The sequence below is a fragment of the Festucalex cinctus genome, chromosome 16 (genome assembly GCF_051991245.1).
Source record: "Festucalex cinctus isolate MCC-2025b chromosome 16, RoL_Fcin_1.0, whole genome shotgun sequence".
NCBI classification, from domain to species: Eukaryota; Metazoa; Chordata; class Actinopteri; order Syngnathiformes; family Syngnathidae; genus Festucalex; species Festucalex cinctus.
In genome coordinates, this window is record NC_135426.1 from 14,464,995 (window position 1) to 14,480,880 (window position 15,886).

Sequence of the window (15,886 nt, forward strand, 5' to 3'; positions counted from 1 at the left end):
TTTTGTTGTGGTCGGAGTTGTTTTTCCCCTTCCCCTCGTGGACTCGTGTCGGGGATGGTGACGGCAATCTGCTGATGGAGCTTCTGCGGCGGCCCGCTCTCAGTGTGCGCTTCAGGTACGTACCCGTGACTGCGTTCAAGTGACCCGCAACACCTCAAGCTGAGGTTTGCGCTCTCCATTTCAATCTTGCCATGACCTGAAATCGTTCAACGTTGTAGGCCAGGAGACCAATTATAACCAAATAAAAAACGCCTTACTATACATGTTTTTTTTTTTTTTAATAAAATAAAAAAATGCCTTGTATTTTAAATACAATATAAAACGCCTTACGTTACATGGTCGTTTTTTTGACAAAATAAAAAACGCCTTACGTTACATGGTCGTATTTTTAATAAAATAAAAAACGCCTTACTATACATGGTCGTTTTTTTTTTTTTTTTTAATAAAATAAAAAATGCCTTACTATACATGGTCGTATTTTTAATAAAATAAAAAACGCCTTACTATACATGGTGGTTTTTTAAATACAATAAAAAAACGCCTTACTATACATTTTTTTTTTTTACAAAATAAAAAACGCCTTACTATACATGGTCCTTTTTTTTTAATAAAAAAAAAAAATACCTTACTATACATGGTCTTTTTAATAAAATAAACGCCTTACTATACATGGTCGATTTTTTTTTAATAAAATAAAAAACCATACTATACATGGTGGTTTTTTAAATACAATAAAAAAAACGCCTTACTATACATTTTTTTTTTTTTACAAAATAAAAAACGCCTTACTATACATGGTCCTTTTTTTTTTTAATAAAAAAAAAAAATGCCTTACTTTACATGCTCGTTTTTTTAATAAAATAAAAAACGCCTTACTATACATGGTTGTTTTTTTAATAAAATAAAAAACGGCTTACTATACATGGTCATGTTTTTTTTTTTTTAATAAAATAAAAAACACCTTACTATACATGGTCGTTTTTTTAATACCATAAAAAACGCCTTACTATATACATGGTCATGTTTTTTAATAAAATAAAAAACGCCTTACTATACATGGTCGTATTTTAAATACAATAAAAAAACGCCTTACTATACATGGTTGGTTTTTTTTGACAAAATAAAGAATGCCTTACTATACATGGTCCTTTTTTTAATAAAAAAAAAAAAAAAAAACTCCTTCGTATACATGGTCGTCTTTTTTTCTTAATACAATAAATAAGCCTTACTATACATGGTCGTTTTTTTAATACAATAAAGAACGCCTTACTATACATGGTCGTATTTTAAATACAATAAAAACGCCTTACTATACATGGTCGTTTTTTTGACAAAATAAAAAACGCCTTACTATACATGGTCTTTTTTTTAATACAATAAAAAACGCCTAACTATACATGGTCGTTTTTTTAATACAATAAAAATCGCCTTACTATACATGGTCGTTTTTTTAATAAAATAAAAAACGCCTTACTATACATGGTCGTTTTTTTAATACAATAAAAAACGCCTAACTATACATGGTCGTATTTTTAATACAATAAAAAACGCCTTACTATATACATGGTCGTTTTTTTGACAAAATAAAAAACGCCTTACTATACATGGTCGTTTTTTTAATACAATAAAAAACGCCTTACTATACATGGTCGTTTTTTTAATACAATAAAAATCGTCTTACTATACATGGTCGTATTTTTAATACAATAAAAAACGCCTTACTATACATGGTCGTTTTTTTGACAAAATAAAAAACGCCTTACTATACATGGTCGTTTTTTTAATTAAATAAAAAAACGCCTTACTATACATGGTCATTTTTTTAATACAATAAAAAATGCCTTACTATACATGGTCTATTTTTTGACAAAATAAAAAAGGCCTTACTATACATGGTCGTTTTTTTGACAAAATAAAAATCGCCTGACTATACATGGTCGTTTTTTTAATAAAATAAAAAACGCCTTACTATACATGGTCGTTTTTTTAATACAATAAAAAACGCCTTACTATACATGGTCGTTTTTTTTAATACAATAAAAAACGCCTTACTATACATGGTCGTTTTTTTAATACAATAAAAAACGCCTTACTATACATGGTCGTTTTTTTGACAAAATAAAAATCGCCTGACTATCCATGGTCGTTTTTTTAATACAATAAAAAACGCCTTACTATACATGGTCGTTTTTTTTAATAAAATAAAAAACGCCTTACTATACATGGTCGTTTTTTTTAATAAAATAAAAAACGCCTTACTATACATGGTCGTATTTTTAATACAATAAAAAACGCCTTACTATACATGGTCTTTTTTTTAATACAATAAAAAACGCCTTACTATACATGGTCGTTTTTTTAATACAATAAAAAACGCCAAACTATACATGGTCGTATTTTTAATACAATAAAAAACGCCTTACTATACATGGTCGTTTTTTTGACAAAATAAAAAACGCCTTACTATACATGGTCGTTTTTTTAATACAATAAAAAACGCCTTACTATACATGGTCGTTTTTTTAATACAATAAAAAACGTCTTACTATACATGGTCGTATTTTTAATACAATAAAAAACGCCTTACTATACATGGTCGTTTTTTTGACTAAATAAAAAACGCCTTACTATACATGGTCATTTTTTTAATAAAATAAAAAACGCCTTACTATACATGGTCGTTTTTTAAATACAATAAAAATCGCCTTACTATACATGGTCGTTTTTTTTTTTTTAATAAAATAAAAAAACGCCATACTATACATGGTCGTTTTTTTTTTTTTAATAAAATAAAAAAACGCCGGGCGGCACGGTAGTCGAGTGGTTAGCACGTCCGCTTCCCAGTTCTGAGGTCTCCGGTTCGAGTCCAGGCTCGGACCTTCCTGGGTGGAGTTTGCATGTTCTCCCCGTGCCCGCGTGGGTCTTCTCCGGGTACTCCGGTCTCCTCCCACATTCCAAAGACATGCATGGCAGGTTAATTGGGCGCTCCGAATTGTCCCTAGGTGTGCGTGTGAGTGTGGATGGTTGTTCGTCTCTGTGTGCCCTGCGATTGGTTGGCAACCAGTCCAGGGTGTCCCCCGCCTACTGCCCAGAGCCAGCTGAGATAGGCGCCAGCAGCCCCCGCGACCCTTGTGAGGAATAAGCGGTCAAGAAAATGGATGGATGGATGGATAAAAAACGCCATACTATACATGGTCGTTTTTTTGACAAAATAAAAAACGCCTTACTATACATGGTCGTTTTTTTAATACAATAAAAATCGCCTTACTATACATGGTCGTATTTTTAATACAATAAAAAACGCCTTACTATACATGGTCGTATTTTTAATACAATAAAAAATGCCTTACTATACATGGTCGTTTTTTTGACAAAATAAAATCGCCTTACTATACATGGTCTTTTTTTTAATACAATAAAAAACGCCTTACTATACATGGTCGTTTTTTTTAATACAATAAAAAACGCCTTACTATACATGGTCGTTTTTTTGACAAAATAAAAAACGCCTTACTATACATGGTCGTTTTTTTAATACAATAAAAAACGCCTTACTATACATGGTTGTTTTTATAATAAAATTAAAAAAACGCCTTACTATACATGGTCGTTTTTTTAATACAATAAAACACGCCTTACTATACATGGTCCTTTTTTTAATAAAATAAAAAACGCCTTACTATACATGGTCGTTTTTTTGACAAAATAAAAAACGCCTTACTATACATGGTCGTTTTTTTAATACAATAAAAAACGCCTTACTATACATGGTCGTTTTTTTAATACAATAAAAAACGTCTTACTATACATGGTCGTATTTTTAATACAATAAAAAACGCCTTACTATACATGGTCGTTTTTTTGACAAAATAAAAAACGCCTTACTATACATGGTCGTTTTTTTAATTAAATAAAAAACGCCTTACTATACATGGTCATTTTTTTAATACAATAAAAAATGCCTTACTATACATGGTCGTATTTTTAATACAATAAAAAACGCCTTACTATACATGGTCGTTTTTTTGACTAAATAAAAAACGCCTTACTATACATGGTCATTTTTTTAATAAAATAAAAAACGCCTTACTATATATGGTCGTTTTTTAAATACAATAAAATTCGCCTTACTATACATGGTCGTTTTTTTTTTTTTTAATAAAATAAAAAACGCCATACTATACATGGTCGTTTTTTTTTTTTTAATAAAATAAAAAACGCCATACTATACATGGTCGTTTTTTTGACAAAATAAAAAACGCCTAACTATACATGGTCGTTTTTTTAATACAATAAAAATCGCCTTACTATACATGGTCGTTTATTTAATACAATAAAAAACGCCTTACTATACATGGTCGTATTTTTAATACAATAAAAAACGCCTTACTATACATGGTCGTATTTTTAATACAATAAAAAACGCCTTACTATACATGGTCGTTTTTTTGACAAAATAAAAATCGCCTTACTATACATGGTCTTTTTTTTAATACAATAAAAAACGCCTTACTATACATGGTCGTTTTTTTTAATACAATAAAAAACGCCTTACTATACATGGTCGTTTTTTTGACAAAATAAAAAACGCCTTACTATACATGGTCGTTTTTTTAATACAATAAAAAACGCCTTACTATACATGGTTGTTTTTTTAATAAAATAAAAAAACGCCTTACTATACATGGTCGTTTTTTTAATACAATAAAACACGCCTTACGATACATGGTCCTTTTTTTAATAAAATAAAAAACGCCTTACTATACATGGTCGTTTTTTTGACAAAATAAAAAACGCCTTACTATACATGGTCGTTTTTTTAATACAATAAAAAACGCCTTACTATACATGGTCGTTTTTTTAATACAATAAAAAACGTCTTACTATACATGGTCGTATTTTTAATACAATAAAAAACGCCTTACTATACATGGTCGTTTTTTTGACAAAATAAAAAACGCCTTACTATACATGGTCGTTTTTTTAATTAAATAAAAAACGCCTTACTATACATGGTCATTTTTTTAATACAATAAAAAATGCCTTACTATACATGGTCTATTTTTTGACAAAATAAAAAAGGCCTTACTATACATGGTCGTTTTTTTGACAAAATAAAAATCGCCTGACTATACATGGTCGTTTTTTTAATAAAATAAAAAACGCCTTACTATACATGGTCTATTTTTTGACAAAATAAAAAACGCCTTACTATACATGGTCGTTTTTTTAATACAATAAAAAACGCCTTACTATACATGGTCGTTTTTTTTAATACAATAAAAAACGCCTTACTATACATGGTCGTTTTTTTAATACAATAAAAAACGCCTTACTATACATGGTCGTTTTTTTGACAAAATAAAAATCGCCTGACTATACATGGTCGTTTTTTTAATAAAATAAAAAACGCCTTACTATACATGGTCGTTTTTTTAATACAATAAAAAACGCCTTACTATACATGGTCGTTTTTTTAATACAATAAAAAACGCCTTACTATACATGGTCGTATTTTTAATACAATAAAAAACGCCTTACTATACATGGTCGTTTTTTTGACTAAATAAAAAACGCCTTACTATACATGGTCATTTTTTTAATAAAATAAAAAACGCCTTACTATGCATGGTCGTTTTTTAAATACAATAAAAATCGCCTTTATATACATGGTCGTTTTTTTTTTTTAAATAAAATAAAAAACGCCATTCTATACATGGTCGTTTTTTTGACAAAATAAAAAACGCCTAACTATACATGGTCGTTTTTTTAATACAATAAAAATCGCCTTACTATACATGGTCGTTTATTTAATACAATAAAAAACGCCTTACTATACATGGTCGTATTTTTAATACAATAAAAAACGCCTTACTATACATGGTCGTTTTTTTGACAAAATAAAAAACGCCTTACTATACATGGTCTTTTTTTAAATACAATAAAAATCGCCTTACTATACATGGTCGTTTTTTTAATACAATAAAAAACACCTTACTATCCATGGTCGTTTTTTTAATACAATAAAAAACGCCTTACTATACATGGTCGTTTTTTTTAATAAAATAAAAAACGCCTTACTATACATGGTCGTTTTTTTTAATAAAATAAAAAACGCCTTACTATACATGGTCGTTTTTTTTTTTTTAATAAAATAAAAAACGCCATACTATACATGGTCGTGTTTTTGACAAAATAAAAAACGCCTAACTATACATGGTCGTTTTTTTAATACAATAAAAATCGCCTTACTATACATGGTCGTTTATTTAATACAATAAAAAACGCCTTACTATACATGGTCGTATTTTTAATACAATAAAAAACGCCTTACTATACATGGTCGTATTTTTAATACAATAAAAAACGCCTTACTATACATGGTCTTTTTTTTAATACAATAAAAAACGCCTTACTATACATGGTCGTTTTTTTAATACAATAAAAAACGCCTAACTATACATGGTCGTATTTTTAATACAATAAAAAACGCCTTACTATACATGGTCGTTTTTTTGACAAAATAAAAAACGCCTTACTATACATGGTCGTTTTTTTAATACAATAAAAAACGCCTTACTATACATGGTCGTTTTTTTAATACAATAAAAAACGCCTTACTATACATGGTCATTTTTTTAATACAATAAAAAATGCCTTACTATACATGGTCTATTTTTTGACAAAATAAAAAAGGCCTTACTATACATGGTCGTTTTTTTGACAAAATAAAAATCGCCTGACTATACATGGTCGTTTTTTTAATAAAATAAAAAACGCCTTACTATACATGGTCGTTTTTTTAATACAATAAAAAACGCCTTACTATACATGGTCGTTTTTTTTAATACAATAAAAAACGCCTTACTATACATGGTCGTTTTTTTAATACAATAAAAAACGCCTTACTATACATGGTCGTTTTTTTGACAAAATAAAAATCGCCTGACTATACATGGTCGTTTTTTTAATAAAATAAAAAACGCCTTACTATACATGGTCGTTTTTTTAATACAATAAAAAACGCCTTACTATACATGGTCGTTTTTTTAATACAATAAAAAACGCCTTACTATACATGGTCGTATTTTTAATACAATAAAAAACGCCTTACTATACATGGTCGTTTTTTTGACTAAATAAAAAACGCCTTACTATACATGGTCATTTTTTTAATAAAATAAAAAACGCCTTACTATACATGGTCGTTTTTTAAATACAATAAAAATCGCCTTACTATACATGGTCGGTTTTTTTTTTTTTAATAAAATAAAAAACGCCATACTATACATGGTCGTTTTTTTTTTTTTTAATAAAATAAAAAACGCCATACTATACATGGTCGTTTTTTTGACAAAATAAAAAACGCCTAACTATACATGGTCGTTTTTTTAATACAATAAAAATCGCCTTACTATACATGGTCGTTTATTTAATACAATAAAAAACGCCTTACTATACATGGTCGTATTTTTAATACAATAAAAAACGCCTTACTATACATGGTCGTATTTTTAATACAATAAAAAACGCCTTACTATACATGGTCGTTTTTTTGACAAAATAAAAATCGCCTTACTATACATGGTCTTTTTTTTAATACAATAAAAAACGCCTTACTATACATGGTCGTTTTTTTTAATACAATAAAAAACGCCTTACTATACATGGTCGTTTTTTTGACAAAATAAAAAACGCCTTACTATACATGGTCGTTTTTTTAATACAATAAAAAACGCCTTACTATACATGGTTGTTTTTTTAATAAAATAAAAAAACGCCTTACTATACATGGTCGTTTTTTTAATACAATAAAACACGCCTTACGATACATGGTCCTTTTTTTAATAAAATAAAAAACGCCTTACTATACATGGTCGTTTTTTTGACAAAATAAAAAACGCCTTACTATACATGGTCGTTTTTTTAATACAATAAAAAACGCCTTACTATACATGGTCGTTTTTTTAATACAATAAAAAACGTCTTACTATACATGGTCGTATTTTTAATACAATAAAAAACGCCTTACTATACATGGTCGTTTTTTTGACAAAATAAAAAACGCCTTACTATACATGGTCGTTTTTTTAATTAAATAAAAAACGCCTTACTATACATGGTCATTTTTTTAATACAATAAAAAATGCCTTACTATACATGGTCTATTTTTTGACAAAATAAAAAAGGCCTTACTATACATGGTCGTTTTTTTGACAAAATAAAAATCGCCTGACTATACATGGTCGTTTTTTTAATAAAATAAAAAACGCCTTACTATACATGGTCTATTTTTTGACAAAATAAAAAACGCCTTACTATACATGGTCGTTTTTTTAATACAATAAAAAACGCCTTACTATACATGGTCGTTTTTTTAATACAATAAAAAACGCCTTACTATACATGGTCGTTTTTTTAATACAATAAAAAACGCCTTACTATACATGGTCGTTTTTTTAATACAATAAAAAACGCCTTACTATACATGGTCGTTTTTTTGACAAAATAAAAATCGCCTGACTATACATGGTCGTTTTTTTAATAAAATAAAAAACGCCTTACTATACATGGTCGTTTTTTTAATACAATAAAAAACGCCTTACTATACATGGTCGTTTTTTTAATACAATAAAAAACGCCTTACTATACATGGTCGTATTTTTAATACAATAAAAAACGCCTTACTATACATGGTCGTTTTTTTGACTAAATAAAAAACGCCTTACTATACATGGTCATTTTTTTAATAAAATAAAAAACGCCTTACTATGCATGGTCGTTTTTTAAATACAATAAAAATCGCCTTTATATACATGGTCGTTTTTTTTTTTTAAATAAAATAAAAAACGCCATTCTATACATGGTCGTTTTTTTGACAAAATAAAAAACGCCTAACTATACATGGTCGTTTTTTTAATACAATAAAAATCGCCTTACTATACATGGTCGTTTATTTAATACAATAAAAAACGCCTTACTATACATGGTCGTATTTTTAATACAATAAAAAACGCCTTACTATACATGGTCGTTTTTTTGACAAAATAAAAAACGCCTTACTATACATGGTCTTTTTTTAAATACAATAAAAATCGCCTTACTATACATGGTCGTTTTTTTAATACAATAAAAAACACCTTACTATCCATGGTCGTTTTTTTAATACAATAAAAAACGCCTTACTATACATGGTCGTTTTTTTTAATAAAATAAAAAACGCCTTACTATACATGGTCGTTTTTTTTAATAAAATAAAAAACGCCTTACTATACATGGTCGGGTTTTTTTTTTTAATAAAATAAAAAACGCCATACTATACATGGTCGTTTTTTTGACAAAATAAAAAACGCCTAACTATACATGGTCGTTTTTTTAATACAATAAAAATCGCCTTACTATACATGGTCGTTTATTTAATACAATAAAAAACGCCTTACTATACATGGTCGTATTTTTAATACAATAAAAAACGCCTTACTATACATGGTCGTATTTTTAATACAATAAAAAACGCCTTACTATACATGGTCGTTTTTTTAATACAATAAAAAACGCCTAACTATACATGGTCGTATTTTTAATACAATAAAAAACGCCTTACTATACATGGTCGTTTTTTTAATACAATAAAAAACGCCTAACTATACATGGTCGTATTTTTAATACAATAAAAAACGCCTTACTATACATGGTCGTTTTTTTGACAAAATAAAAAACGCCTTACTATACATGGTCGTTTTTTTAATTAAATAAAAAACGCCTTACTATACATGGTCATTTTTTTAATACAATAAAAAATGCCTTACTATACATGGTCTATTTTTTGACAAAATAAAAAAGGCCTTACTATACATGGTCGTTTTTTTGACAAAATAAAAATCGCCTGACTATACATGGTCGTTTTTTTAATAAAATAAAAAACGCCTTACTATACATGGTCGTTTTTTTAATACAATAAAAAACGCCTTACTATACATGGTCGTTTTTTTTAATACAATAAAAAACGCCTTACTATACATGGTCGTTTTTTTAATACAATAAAAAACGCCTTACTATACATGGTCGTTTTTTTGACAAAATAAAAATCGCCTGACTATACATGGTCGTTTTTTTAATAAAATAAAAAACGCCTTACTATACATGGTCGTTTTTTTAATACAATAAAAAACGCCTTACTATACATGGTCGTTTTTTTAATACAATAAAAAACGCCTTACTATACATGGTCGTATTTTTAATACAATAAAAAACGCCTTACTATACATGGTCGTTTTTTTGACTAAATAAAAAACGCCTTACTATACATGGTCATTTTTTTAATAAAATAAAAAACGCCTTACTATACATGGTCGTTTTTTAAATACAATAAAAATCGCCTTACTATACATGGTCGGGTTTTTTTTTTTAATAAAATAAAAAACGCCATACTATACATGGTCGTTTTTTTTTTTTTTAATAAAATAAAAAACGCCATACTATACATGGTCGTTTTTTTGACAAAATAAAAAACGCCTAACTATACATGGTCGTTTTTTTAATACAATAAAAATCGCCTTACTATACATGGTCGTTTATTTAATACAATAAAAAACGCCTTACTATACATGGTCGTATTTTTAATACAATAAAAAACGCCTTACTATACATGGTCGTATTTTTAATACAATAAAAAACGCCTTACTATACATGGTCGTTTTTTTGACAAAATAAAAATCGCCTTACTATACATGGTCTTTTTTTTAATACAATAAAAAACGCCTTACTATACATGGTCGTTTTTTTTAATACAATAAAAAACGCCTTACTATACATGGTCGTTTTTTTGACAAAATAAAAAACGCCTTACTATACATGGTCGTTTTTTTAATACAATAAAAAACGCCTTACTATACATGGTTGTTTTTTTAATAAAATTAAAAAACGCCTTACTATACATGGTCGTTTTTTTAATACAATAAAACACGCCTTACTATACATGGTCCTTTTTTTAATAAAATAAAAAACGCCTTACTATACATGGTCGTTTTTTTGACAAAATAAAAAACGCCTTACTATACATGGTCGTTTTTTTAATACAATAAAAAACGCCTTACTATACATGGTCGTTTTTTTAATACAATAAAAAACGTCTTACTATACATGGTCGTATTTTTAATACAATAAAAAACGCCTTACTATACATGGTCGTTTTTTTGACAAAATAAAAAACGCCTTACTATACATGGTCGTTTTTTTAATTAAATAAAAAACGCCTTACTATACATGGTCATTTTTTTAATACAATAAAAAATGCCTTACTATACATGGTCTATTTTTTGACAAAATAAAAAAGGCCTTACTATACATGGTCGTTTTTTTGACAAAATAAAAATCGCCTGACTATACATGGTCGTTTTTTTAATAAAATAAAAAACGCCTTACTATACATGGTCGTTTTTTTAATACAATAAAAAACGCCTTACTATACATGGTCGTTTTTTTTAATACAATAAAAAACGCCTTACTATACATGGTCGTTTTTTTAATACAATAAAAAACGCCTTACTATACATGGTCGTTTTTTTGACAAAATAAAAATCGCCTGACTATACATGGTCGTTTTTTTAATAAAATAAAAAACGCCTTACTATACATGGTCGTTTTTTTAATACAATAAAAAACGCCTTACTATACATGGTCGTTTTTTTAATACAATAAAAAACGCCTTACTATACATGGTCGTATTTTTAATACAATAAAAAACGCCTTACTATACATGGTCGTTTTTTTGACTAAATAAAAAACGCCTTACTATACATGGTCATTTTTTTAATAAAATAAAAAACGCCTTACTATATATGGTCGTTTTTTAAATACAATAAAAATCGCCTTACTATACATGGTCGTTTTTTTTTTTTTTAATAAAATAAAAAACGCCATACTATACATGGTCGTTTTTTTTTTTTTAATAAAATAAAAAACGCCATACTATACATGGTCGTTTTTTTGACAAAATAAAAAACGCCTAACTATACATGGTCGTTTTTTTAATACAATAAAAATCGCCTTACTATACATGGTCGTTTTTTTAATAAAATAAAAAACGCCTTACTATACATGGTCGTTTTTTTAATACAATAAAAAACGCCTTACTATACATGGTCGTATTTTTAATACAATAAAAAACGCCTTACTATACATGGTCGTATTTTTAATACAATAAAAAACGCCTTACTATACATGGTCGTTTTTTTGACAAAATAAAAATCGCCTTACTATACATGGTCTTTTTTTTAATACAATAAAAAACGCCTTACTATACATGCTCGTTTTTTTTAATACAATAAAAAACGCCTTACTATACATGGTCGTTTTTTTGACAAAATAAAAAACGCCTTACTATACATGGTCGTTTTTTTAATACAATAAAAAACGCCTTACTATACATGGTTGTTTTTTTAATAAAATAAAAAAACGCCTTACTATACATGGTCGTTTTTTTAATACAATAAAACACGCCTTACGATACATGGTCCTTTTTTTAATAAAATAAAAAACGCCTTACTATACATGGTCGTTTTTTTGACAAAATAAAAAACGCCTTACTATACATGGTCGTTTTTTTAATACAATAAAAAACGCCTTACTATACATGGTCGTTTTTTTAATACAATAAAAAACGTCTTACTATACATGGTCGTATTTTTAATACAATAAAAAACGCCTTACTATACATGGTCGTTTTTTTGACAAAATAAAAAACGCCTTACTATACATGGTCGTTTTTTTAATTAAATAAAAAACGCCTTACTATACATGGTCATTTTTTTAATACAATAAAAAATGCCTTACTATACATGGTCTATTTTTTGACAAAATAAAAAAGGCCTTACTATACATGGTCGTTTTTTTGACAAAATAAAAATCGCCTGACTATACATGGTCGTTTTTTTAATAAAATAAAAAACGCCTTACTATACATGGTCGTTTTTTTAATACAATAAAAAACGCCTTACTATACATGGTCGTTTTTTTTAATACAATAAAAAACGCCTTACTATACATGGTCGTTTTTTTGACAAAATAAAAATCGCCTGACTATACATGGTCGTTTTTTTAATAAAATAAAAAACGCCTTACTATACATGGTCGTTTTTTTAATACAATAAAAAACGCCTTACTATACATGGTCGTTTTTTTAATACAATAAAAAACGCCTTACTATACATGGTCGTATTTTTAATACAATAAAAAACGCCTTACTATACATGGTCGTTTTTTTGACTAAATAAAAAACGCCTTACTATACATGGTCATTTTTTTAATAAAATAAAAAACGCCTTACTATACATGGTCGTTTTTTAAATACAATAAAAATCGCCTTACTATACATGGTCGTTTTTTTTTTTTTAATAAAATAAAAAACGCCATTCTATACATGGTCGTTTTTTTGACAAAATAAAAAACGCCTAACTATACATGGTCGTTTTTTTAATACAATAAAAATCGCCTTACTATACATGGTCGTTTATTTAATACAATAAAAAACGCCTTACTATACATGGTCGTATTTTTAATACAATAAAAAACGCCTTACTATACATGGTCGTATTTTTAATACAATAAAAAACGCCTTACTATACATGGTCGTTTTTTTGACAAAATAAAAAACGCCTTACTATACATGGTCTTTTTTTAAATACAATGAAAATCGCCTTACTATACATGGTCGTTTTTTTTTTTAATAAAATAAAAAACGCCTTACTATACATGGTCGTTTTTTTGACAAAATAAAAAACGCCTTACTATACATGGTCGTTTTTTTAATACAATAAAAAACGCCTTACTATACATGGTCGTTTTTTTAATAAAATAAAAAAACGCCTTACTATACATGGTCGTATTTTTAATACAATAAAAAACGCCTTACTATACATGGTCGTTTTTTTGACTAAATAAAAAACGCCTTACTATACATGGTCGTTTTTTTAATACAATAAAAAACGCCTTACTATATATGGTCGTTTTTTAAATACAATAAAAATCGCCTTACTATACATGGTCGTTTTTTTTTTTTTTAATAAAATAAAAAACGCCATACTATACATGGTCGTTTTTTTTTTTTTAATAAAATAAAAAACGCCATACTATACATGGTCGTTTTTTTGACAAAATAAAAAACGCCTAACTATACATGGTCGTTTTTTTAATACAATAAAAATCGCCTTACTATACATGGTCGTTTATTTAATACAATAAAAAACGCCTTACTATACATGGTCTTTTTTTTAATACAATAAAAAACGCCTTACTATACATGCTCGTTTTTTTTAATACAATAAAAAACGCCTTACTATACATGGTCGTTTTTTTGACAAAATAAAAAACGCCTTACTATACATGGTCGTTTTTTTAATACAATAAAAAACGCCTTACTATACATGGTTGTTTTTTTAATAAAATAAAAAAACGCCTTACTATACATGGTCGTTTTTTTAATACAATAAAACACGCCTTACGATACATGGTCCTTTTTTTAATAAAATAAAAAACGCCTTACTATACATGGTCGTTTTTTTGACAAAATAAAAAACGCCTTCCTATACATGGTCGTTTTTTTAATACAATAAAAAACGCCTTACTATACATGGTCGTTTTTTTAATACAATAAAAAACGTCTTACTATACATGGTCGTATTTTTAATACAATAAAAAACGCCTTACTATACATGGTCGTTTTTTTGACAAAATAAAAAACGCCTTACTATACATGGTCGTTTTTTTAATTAAATAAAAAACGCCTTACTATACATGGTCATTTTTTTAATACAATAAAAAATGCCTTACTATACATGGTCTATTTTTTGACAAAATAAAAAAGGCCTTACTATACATGGTCGTTTTTTTGACAAAATAAAAATCGCCTGACTATACATGGTCGTTTTTTTAATAAAATAAAAAACGCCTTACTATACATGGTCGTTTTTTTAATACAATAAAAAACGCCTTACTATACATGGTCGTTTTTTTTAATACAATAAAAAACGCCTTACTATACATGGTCGTTTTTTTGACAAAATAAAAATCGCCTGACTATACATGGTCGTTTTTTTAATAAAATAAAAAACGCCTTACTATACATGGTCGTTTTTTTAATACAATAAAAAACGCCTTACTATACATGGTCGTTTTTTTAATACAATAAAAAACGCCTTACTATACATGGTCGTATTTTTAATACAATAAAAATCGCCTTACTATACATGGTCGTTTTTTTGACTAAATAAAAAACGCCTTACTATACATGGTCATTTTTTTAATAAAATAAAAAACGCCTTACTATACATGGTCGTTTTTTAAATACAATAAAAATCGCCTTACTATACATGGTCGTTTTTTTTTTTTTAATAAAATAAAAAACGCCATTCTATACATGGTCGTTTTTTTGACAAAATAAAAAACGCCTAACTATACATGGTCGTTTTTTTAATACAATAAAAATCGCCTTACTATACATGGTCGTTTATTTAATACAATAAAAAACGCCTTACTATACATGGTCGTATTTTTAATACAATAAAAAACGCCTTACTATACATGGTCGTATTTTTAATACAATAAAAAACGCCTTACTATACATGGTCGTTTTTTTGACAAAATAAAAAACGCCTTACTATACATGGTCGTTTTTTAAATACAATGAAAATCGCCTTACTATACATGGTCGTTTTTTTTTTTAATAAAATAAAAAACGCCTTACTATACATGGTCGTTTTTTTGACAAAATAAAAAACGCCTTACTATACATGGTCGTTTTTTTAATACAATAAAAAACGCCTTACTATACATGGTCGTTTTTTTGACAAAATAAAAAACGCCTTACTATACATGGTCGTTTTTTTAA